This window comes from Argentina silus, assembly GCF_951799395.1.
Source record: "Argentina silus genome assembly, chromosome: 17".
Classification (NCBI taxonomy): domain Eukaryota; kingdom Metazoa; phylum Chordata; class Actinopteri; order Argentiniformes; family Argentinidae; genus Argentina; species Argentina silus.
In genome coordinates, this window is record NC_139671.1 from 10046949 (window position 1) to 10057735 (window position 10787).

Below are 10787 nucleotides of genomic sequence, written 5' to 3' on the forward strand. Positions count from 1 at the left end.
GCCTAGCCCACCATGCAAAGATAGGGTTAGGGGTAACCTTTAGAAACAGACACAAATAGAGCCATGCTGGCCCCCGCAAACTCACACGCTTAGACTAAATAAAATAGGATGGCATTAACAGTAATAGAACAAGTGAGTAAGGGTACTGGTGTTCAGAGTCATGTGACAGAGTGTGGATGAATGTGTTTAATACAGATATTAAGTGAACAATTGCGGGACAAGCTAAAGTGCAGGCAGTCTCGTCCCAAAACCGCTCAGTCTAGGTTTCTGAGTCTGGTATGGGAGACTTTTTGTGCAGGTCACAGGGTGAGCTTGTAACCAAAGAAGGATGAGCATCGGTTTGCTAGCAAGTAAAATTCAAAGTTTGTGAGAGGATGACGAGAGTAAGTTAGAGAAAGGTAGTGGACAAGTGTTTGAGATGAGTGAGGGAGTATGGATAGATGAGAAAGGTTGAGTTGAGTTGTGGTGACAGAGTGGTCAGTGGTCAGAAGGGGCTCCGGTTCCACTCCACATGTGATTCAGCAGCTGCAGAGGGAAAACGCTGACAGCGGGATGGCTCTAAATTTAACTGGAGGAAAGAGAGGGTCTCGCACTAACTATCTACTTAAGAGTTCCCCTTGAGGACACACACAGTGCATACACACAAGCACACACACCCCTAGAGACTGTATCATGTTTGCTCCGCCCTCAAATTCACAGCAAACAACCCTAATTTGATAAGGTGTGTAAAATGCATGTCATTACCACTGTGGGAGAAGCAGCCTCAAGGGACCACAGACAACACACTGGAACAGAGCTGGGTGCTTGGCTCTCAAAAGGTAAAATGCTTAGCAAATAAAATGTGAGTAAGGACAATGATCAGTCTATAGAATTACTTCCCAGATGTAATGAGTCACTGGCCCTTCCTTAGCTGTATCTTGAACAGAGGAGCTAGTGCTAACAGCTGCCCAGTTCTCAGGAACTGTGCTGTGAACATAGACATATTGGCACAGCGGAGGCACTTGATGTGGTTTCAATGCCACCATTTTCCCAATTAATTCAGTAAAGGAAAAATTGGTGTCACATACGTCACAAGTCCTCCTGACGCTTAAGAGGAGAGGACCACACACACAATCTGATGGCTGTAGAAAACATGCACAGGCTTCTTTGAAATGTTAAGATCCTGTACATAGATAACCAAATAAACTAAATAAACATGAGTAGAAAATACACAAAAAACTATGTTGTACAAACATCCCTTTAACTGAATTTGATTGAAAATGTCATTGTTGAATTTTCAATGCCATTTCTATCCATATAAATGTCTTATAGTATGCTTCACTTCTGTTAGGGGAACTGAAAAATAAATGCCGTAAATGAAACTGTAAAGGAAATGTAAGCAGTATGTAAGATCATACTGTATTCTAGCCGATAACTCTGCAACAAAAACAATTGTCTAGATAGATAGATTGAGTGTTGAGATAAGAGGGACTGGAAAAAAACTCCTTTGGCGTGATGTTTACAGGTTTGCCCTTTAATAATATCTGATCATTCAGGCTGTTTAAAGTGGTATACTTGAGGTTGAGAGCCCTGCAGCCTTCTCCTTGGCATCGTCTTCTCTCTCACCAGAGCACTCCTGGGCTGGCGCCTTTTGTGTGAGGGGCTCACCGTGTCCAAACGGCAGCTGCCCTGGCTTTACCACGCTCCTCCAGCTTCGTGCTTCACAGAGGAATACAGTAGATCCAGTAACGTACTGTACAAACACCTCTAAACACACACAGTGTCCAGTAAGAGAATGATGAACTTTTTCCAATCACCTGCAGTACAGTGAGATGACTGCCCTTTGATTTTAACGACCTCCCTTGATAGCTACCTCTCCGTGAAGGAAGTGGACTGAGAAGTGCCGATAGAGTGTTTCCCCTCATTGAATTTCTTTCTCTTTTACTGTACATGGCTGGAGCATCCACATTACCACCCAGACAGCTACCAACTCCTCCTGGTCCCCCAAGTCCAACTCAGACCAGATGTGAGGAAGTAAGTTTGCTCAATCCGTTTTGCACAATTAAAAGGTAATGGATGATCGCAGGGTGGGGTTCCTAATGAGCATTAGCTCGCTGCATGGGCATGCTGCCTCACGGCCAGGGGCCACACAGTTCACCAAGGTGATCATTGTCACTCTCAAGTCGGTAAATACAGTAGATCATCTGAGTCCTCTGACACAGTCATCGGGGTGATTTAGGAGTCTTGATAATTTCTCACAGGCAGTAAAAACTCTAAACAAAACAAAGCAATCAGCTATCTTGCCTGAAGCGCTTGGTGTGTGATAGCTTTTTGGCACTCTCACCCCGCACAGGGAACACACTGAGAGGCATTGCTGTTTCATGGAGGGCTTTTGCAACCGCAGACGGAGCTTGGTTTGGCGCGTTAATGCAGTCTGATTTCACATGGTGAGTGATAATGCCAGTAAGCATCACTGCCCCGGACAGTGGCAGAGGGGGAAAACACTCAGGAGAGAGAGAGAGAGAGAGAGAGAGAGAGAGAGAGAGAGAGAGAGAGAGAGAGAAGGAAAAACAAAAGCCCTTCGTCTGAGCTGCAGGATCTTAGATTTCTCCCAGCAGCACTGTCCCGTCTGTGCCTCACACTGGCTGGAGCCGAGTCAAACATGCCTTTGTGCTGACGTGGGAGAACTATGGGAACATGTTTTTTTCTACTCAAGGCTCTGATTAGAGATGTGGAGTTCTGCTGATAGAGGTTACTCAAATGCCTCAAGTGATGTTAACGTTCCTTTAACCATGCAGGGAAAATATGTATGTGTGAAAACTTGCACATGTCAAATTAGTTTTATTGCCTCGTGGTTGTTAATTCATAAACCACCCGTTTATTGTCCCACAGGCAGTTCCATTCGTAGGCATAACAACCTAGTTTCATATGGGTGCCTTACTGGAAGGTTTTGAATGGATATTCATATTTTGAGTGCTCTCTTACTTTGAAATCAATAAACTGTTTTTGTTGGTCGTTTTAATTACATGGCATGATACATTGCTAACATCTGCAACATAAGACACCATTACTGTGGGCACATCGTAGGGTTACCACAAAGCAATGGAAACATAAGGAGGAGCTGCGGAGGTGAGGTACTCCTGTGTATGGTTCAGAATGGAAAGCCTGCAGGGGGGACCAACGGTGTCAGATGAGGAGATCCTGTTCCAGTGTGGGATTTCAGCAGAGGCTGGGAACCCTCAGGGACTAATTACTGTATGTGTGGATCCCTAAAACAACCAGTCAAATTGAGGAAACTTCCTTAGCCAAACCCCACATGTAAGATACATTGACCAGTCATGTACTGTAGTTTCATTGTGCAGATTCTTCATCTGTGGTAAAACTACAATCATATCTGTTGGTGTGATTCATTGTACATTGCAGGAAATTTCTGTTAGAACATGGATGTTATTTTTCAGTTAATAGGGCTCTAAAATTACCATAAGAAAATATGTATTTAAACGTATTTGCAGGCGTTGGACTGGTGGCCTCAATTCCCTTATAACTCAGAAATGTTGATTTAGAATAAGAGAGAAGAGTTCAAAGCAATGTATACAAAATAGGAATGCTTGGAAGAAAATGCTACAAACAAAACACATTCATGCAAGCACATGATAGGCAGAGCGAAATTAATATTATGTTGTAAGACTTAACGTGTGGGGTTGCATGATATGTTACTAAGCTACTGCAACAACTGGTAGGCGATACCAACTATAGTGTACACTATAGCAAAGAAGGAAAATATGCAGTGCCTATCTATAGGGGAGATATAGGCAGTAGACTGTAAAACAATGGCGTCATGTCTGCAGTACATGAGCCTTCACACGTGCTATACTATAGACTGATGGATTAAATGCGCATAAATGGCACCAAATGAGAAAAGAGTCAAAGTTAATTTGTATGTCTATTTCTATGATAGCCCTTTCTCTAATAACCTGGTAATAACAGGCCAAGGTCCATTCATAGTAAACACCTATAGACCAATGGTCTTATAACAGAGGGATCGTAAGGATAAGCGCAAAGATGATCATCTTTTCATGTAAAGAAAATACAACATTGACACGTCACTCCAAATAATGACTCATGACTGAAAAAAGATCTTGTGCGCGCCACGATCACGGCACAATCCGCCACCGTCCGATATGAATTCATGCAATCAGCAGTTCGGTTCACGTTCCATCAGCACAAGACAAAGGATTGTCTTTCTACGGGTCCGAGTGTCAGTCATAGGCTACAAACTGCTGTATCACTGCATCAAAAATGCCAGCATCATGCGAAACACTAAACTCTTGATCACTGTGCGATGCGCTGAAAACTCAGGTGACACATTCTTATCACTCGACTTTACAGCATCGTATGGAAAAACGTGGTCGCCTATACAGCATGGGAGAGGGTGTGATATGATGCACAGATAATAGTCGTTTTCTATCGGTGATTTTAAAGTGAGGACAAAGCCGCCAAGTCACTGCGCCAACGGTATATCCCATCACGTAAATGTAAAACGAAGAACGAAGTACACTGGAAACAAATTACGATAGCCTATAGTTTGTAATTTATATTTAATCATAATGTCAACAATTCAGTTATTCAACATCAGTTGAGATGACAACGCACACGGACCGTGCGTAAAGGCGCATGCTTTTGTTTAAAGCGGCTATTTCCAGCAGGAATTCTCCTGTAGAATAAAGGCCAGCCTTATTGTAGACTCTCGTAACATGTCCTCAATTAAACTTGAGTTATATCGAATATTTTAGATATAGAAAGGGAATCCCATTTCGACGGTTTCAGTGAAATAAGTGTTCTGGTTCTTTAAATGGCACCCTCGGGCTGTCGTGCTTATTACATTGGCTGCTGAACCAAATAAGGCTCGCAGTCCCTTACACAGCAAATATTTTGCTGATTTTACGTGGATTAATGGGTAATTAATGTGATGGCAGATAGTTTTACATGTGTGCAGTTCAGCCATGTGCAGAATCGAACAAATTGCTTTCATTACTCAAAAGCATCACGATGTGCCATTAAATTAGCATTTTTATCCCACATGTGAGAGGAAACATATTTTTCAACACTAAACATCAATCCGCTTCCTGGCAGCAGAGCGCGAGGGTTAACGGCTTTAATGATAATAATAACAACATTAACATAATACTACTACTACTGCTACTAATAGTAACAATAATAATAATAATAATCATAATACAAATCATAATAATACGACTATTCCATTCCACGAACAGGTTACTCATTGCCACATTGCAAGTGAAATTACACTGCACTTTTAATTCTAGTTTAATGAAAGCAATGCAGTAAATGAGGGCGGGAATTTGGACTGAGGGTCTTTGCCTCTGCCATGGCCCCTTAATCGGTCAAGGCCTTTGCAAGTGACAGCTTCTTTTCTCTCAGAGAAAACAAGAGCCATGCCTGACCCCGACACATCGACGCGCCTCCTCCTCCGGGATCGCAATGCATCCACTACTTGTAAAACACTCAAATCGGAGCGCACACTATACTGAGTCAGAGCATAACAGGATGTGGTAGCCTATCCTTACGTTTCACTCTTAAACCAGTACTCACACTCAAAACGAGTACAACCAGATAAAAAAAATCTACTAGGCGTGCCGCCAATAATTAGTTTAGAGATTTACGCATACACAAATTTGTTTGTGTTTTTTTTAACCGCTTCCCACTCCCATTATAACAGCCCCACTCAACATACAAGTTTAGAACTCCACTCGCCGTTATATGTGTCTATTGGTGAACAGTGCACAGGAGTTAAACAATTAAGTGACTCGTAAACGCATTTCAGTAAATTGGCTTCATTAAAATATTCATGCAGCTCACCTTTTAACTTTCGCTTTTTCCTTGTAATCCAGTCCTTTTGTCCGTTTACCAAATATTTTTTTTCACATGATGACTTCCTTGCAGTTTCCTAAAGCCCCCGGCTGCAGGGATATTAGGTTTGCGTTAAACTTCACGGCTATATCTATATATACACAATTCAATTTTGTGGTTATAAAACTGTTGTTGTTCTTCTTCAGCAAATGTCAGTGTGTGATGATCCAGTGCAGCGTGCTGCTCCGTCTCCGCTGTTTGTTACACTCGAATGGAACGCCTACTCTCAATCGCTACATTGTTGACATTCGGCCACTGACGTCATTGTATCCCTCATTCACAACATTACGCGGTGCAGATTGCGTTGGAGCCCCGGGCAGTTAGGCACCTACTCAAAAAAATGTCCGCAGTTGAAGTTGGTGAATTGCTACAGCGAGTACGCGCAGCGAGTTACCATCCATCTGTTCAGCATTCCTTGTTACTCTATGAGCAGTGCTATGACTAATGCAAAGTACACTCCTAGACATACATCTCTTTCAAAGGAGGAGATTTACATTTTAAAAACATACAACTGTGAATTGAATGATAACACAAAATACACGTAGGCCTATAATTCATTTATTAGGCCTACATTGATACTTCAAGTTATTTACAATAGGTAATAATCCAAATTATACCAAGGAATAAATAAGACAACAGAAAAGCTTCACTGAGAAAACTTCCATATAAAAACAGTTCTTTACCAGAGTTTTAAATACATGATGTAAATCCACCATGTTCAGGAGCAAAGAAGCTTGAGGTAGAAAACATTGAGCCATGCAACAGAGGCACGTCTTGTTCTGAATCAGCCCACATACTGTTTGTACAAGAGAGCTTTGGATGGAAATATTTTAATTTCTAATGTAAGTTTCTTCCCCAGGGAGTTTGCATGTAATTATGAATTATCATGCAGCTGCAGACAGCTCCCTTTTCATCCCAATGTTCACTTCACTCAACATTCTCAGAGTGGCTGTCAAACACCCCATGCTGCTACAGTACATATGTCTTAACTGTGGTACTATTGACAGGAAAGCTACCTTATTTCAGATATTCTGTATAGACTTGAAACATGAAAGACAGAGAATTCCTGCGAACAATAAGCCTGTGATCCTTTTGAAAGGTGTTCTGGGACTGTGCGATGATCTTGTGCAATTCTTCCAGCTGCACAATATCATAAACAATAAAACAATCCCTGCAAGGGATAACCCTGGCAACAAAGGGGTGCATAGTTGTTGTTGTGTAGCTCAGCATACTCTCACTGACAGAGATTACTGATTACAAGTAGACATGATCATACCAATCACTTAATAGTCTTGCAAGGCATGTTATATAGAGTACATTCAGTTTGACCATAGACTTAATGCTAATTTTGATGTACAGTATGACATACTTTCTGGGAACTTTACATGCAACCATTCTCTGATGCGTATGTTCAGATTTTTTGCTGCAGTCACCCTTTATTGTATGTGCTCATTTTAATATGAGGCAATATTGGGTCATAAGCCATTTACCAGACAATACTATACTAATGTCAAAAGGCAATGAAAATGACCCTTTTGGTAGAATATTAGGAGAAAAAAGATTGCAATGAGAAATCTTAGAAGTCTTAGAATCCATGAAGGACTGATTTTGGGGGGTCCAGAGACACCGCTTGACAATCCAAAACGAATCCGCCAGATTAGTGAAAACATTCATATTCATATTCATCCATACTAAAACCTTCAGGACGTGTGAAGCTTTTTAACACCCAATCCAAAGGGTTTAGCAACAAAGCTGTGCTGCGGGCATTCAGAAAGAGGAGGTCGGTCTCATATCTCAACATGGGTAGACAAGGCTATGCTCACTCTTTTGTCTCAGCGATGCTCTTGTACTCAACATCTTGCCTATGCTCAGAATCCTCTAAGTGCATGAGTAGAATTTAATTATACACACACACCCACACACACAAACACACACGCACAGAGAGAGAGAGAGAGAGAGAGAGAGAGAGAGAGAGCAGTGGCATTCCTGCACTCAATGACCTTTCCCTTGGGCCTTTTCATAGGGGCTGACTGATGTTGGGTGGCGGAAGGCGATGGGAGGGGCTGGTGGGGGGCTAAGAAGTCTACGGTGGGGATGGCAAGGTCTCCCGCCCACAATGCGGACAAACACTGAGTTTTATGTCAGGAAGTCTAATTAGAGTTAATATAAACACCATGTGCAATGTCTGCCATTCGGGCAAGGCATCAGGAGGTAACACAATGAAGAGAGAGACTACCGTCGATCTGAAGTTAGCTCAAGCTAGAGTTAGCTAGAGTTCTGAATCTACTGTATGACCTTTTTAGTTGTGAGGACAAGGCAGTTACATGTATTGCTCAAGAAAAAAGGAATGTTGTTTTGTGCTGAGTTGGGGGGTAGATGAAAATCGTTTCTGAGGATACAATACTTATAGAATAAGTGGAGATATCTAATTAAATACATTTCTAATACTGTTAAATCCCACTAAAGAGAAGAAAGGCATCAGATCATCCCATTATGGTTTAATTCTTACATAATCTATGATACTGTAAGCAACCCAGCAAGACCTCATAGGAGTTTGACATCCGCATCGAGACATGTACAAATGTTCACCTTCATGAAATGCCATTTCAAAAAATACATAATTGGAAATGGTAGAGCATAAGCTGGATGTTTAATAGACACAAACATAATTCACACTTTGTGTAGTCATAATTTATGCAGTATATTCAAGGTATACTGTAAACCACATTGCACTGCAAACTAAGCAGTCCTATTCCTGTATTTGCCGAGATGAATGACTCATATCAAAAGTGTTTGGAGTAAAACCAACAACAAAAGCCTCGCACAAAATGAGAGAGACAACTCGGTCAAAGAGTCACATCTTCAGAGCGAGGATGACTCATTTCAAAGTGATTCATTGGGCTTGCGGTCACAGCGATAGGACACAGAGCCAAGAAACATCCATGAATTTGCTGGCTAAGGAGAGTAGCAAGCCCAGGCAGAGGCACAAAGACGTAAATGCACCCTTGTTGTCAGCCAGCAGCCAGTATGAGATCCAACGCCAAATACCTTGATTACGTCAATTACTGCAGCACTAACAACGCCTCTGGGACCATTCTAACCGCCATTCATAACAAAGCATGCCACAGACGAACTTCCCTGTCTAAGGTTACCTTCAGGACAGGTAACACTTCCCTCAAAAAGCTGCACAAACACACATTAGTATACACATACAGTACATAGGCACTCACACACACAAGAACAAACAAACAGACAGGCACACACACATGATCATGCACACACACAGTTGAATTGCAAAATATCACAATATTATTATATACTCTCTGAGTGTCTTCTCCAGAGTAGTACTGTTTGGCTGGATGACTTGGGGTCAACCCCTGCCTCAGGCCTCCCACAATACTTGTCTGGCAGTTTGAGCTATTTAGCATTTTTTTTCACCTTACCTCTGAGATGGAGAGATAAAAGACATAACTTCCATGGCTGACAGGTTGTTATTTTCAGTTTTTTTTCAAGTGTGGACAAGTGTGCATGCATGTGCGTGGGTGGTTAGCTGGGGTTGCAGGGTTCAAACCAATGCCAAACCAATGCTTTGGCACATACTCAAACCCTCGTGTACATAAAACGACAGTCAAACGATAACAGCTCTTTGTTGACTGCCAGTTTTAGCCACTGATGTGTGAGGTTGGGCCAGTGAGGAGTAGAGGGAGAGAAGCATTTCTGAGTAGCTGCCAGTTCTACCCAGGAAAAGGAATCTGACTAGATAAGCTAGGGAGGGAATTGTCATCATGATCATGCTACAATTTCTTCGCGTACATTTGTAATTCAACTGTGTGCCTGCCTGGACAGTGCTGTAAACAGAGGATTTCACTGTTTAGTCTTGTCAGCATTGTGCAAGGGGGTGTTTACATAGGAAGTAGACCTGGACTTTGCTAAGCTGCTTGCCATGTGGCTAAACAGGTAAAATCCCTTTAGATGGGTCATCGGTGTGAGACATTGCCCTGTCACCACGCTCACTTGCTCTGCCGATGAGCGGAGTAAACAAACATGAGTGAATGGGGTGTGAGAGATGAGTCATCACTTTTGAGCTCTCTCTCTCTCTCTCTCTCTCTCTCTCTCTCTCTCTGCGTGCCTCAGTCTGCTGCACATCCGTTCCTCTGAAGGCCCTCGTCACCACAGGCATACTTCAGCAATTACCTTTCGCCCACATGCTGTCAGTCACATGGGCTATAATAACAGCCTGTCGCACTGTCCCACTCACAACTCAGTGAGCGCTTCAGCTCTCTCTGTCTCTATCTCTCTCTTCATACACCAGACAGAGAGAGATGCACGCATGCACAGCGTTTGATGTATGCATTCTTAGGTGCATAATGTACGGTGCAAGGGACTGATAGATTACTATTTATCCCCTTCACTTTACCGCCAGTATTGCCTTTTTCACTCCTCTCACTGCCCATCACCCAGGGGCATCTGGGGAGAAGATGTGGTATGCAGCTTCAATTTAATGCATAGTGAAAGGCACACTCACACACCTCTCACTCATAATGGACAGTGCAGAGACGTGCCATCTCAATGGGGTCACTGTGTGTGACTTGAGAGCATCTGCACATCAGTGACAAGTATGACACTGGCAAGCAGGAACACATAATATGTCAACAGCATTTTCACTTTTTCTCTCTCTCGCAACATATGACATCTGGTCTGTCATGCTCCTGGGGGACCTTTTTTATTCTGCATGTCTCTCTGCCTCTTCCTCAGTGGGCGGTTGCCACTTGTCACCTTCAACAGAGCTGGAAATTGGATCATTCAGTACTTGTCCTCTCAGTCTCTATAGAGCTTTGAGCTTTCAATTCAGCATTAACACAGAAATGTGTGAATAT

The 10787-nt window shown here is 42.5% G+C and overlaps 1 protein-coding gene across 1 annotated transcript in view; it reads right to left on the minus strand.

The window, feature by feature from the left end:
- Positions 1–6103, minus strand: part of bach2b (BTB and CNC homology 1, basic leucine zipper transcription factor 2b) — a 59230-nt gene extending 53127 nt beyond the window's left edge. Inside the window, exon 1 of the mRNA XM_083689439.1 lies at positions 5860–6103. The gene's annotated coding sequence lies outside the window, so the exon portion shown is untranslated. The remainder of the gene's footprint in view (positions 1–5859) is intronic.
- Between the last annotated feature and the right edge of the window lie 4684 nt (positions 6104–10787).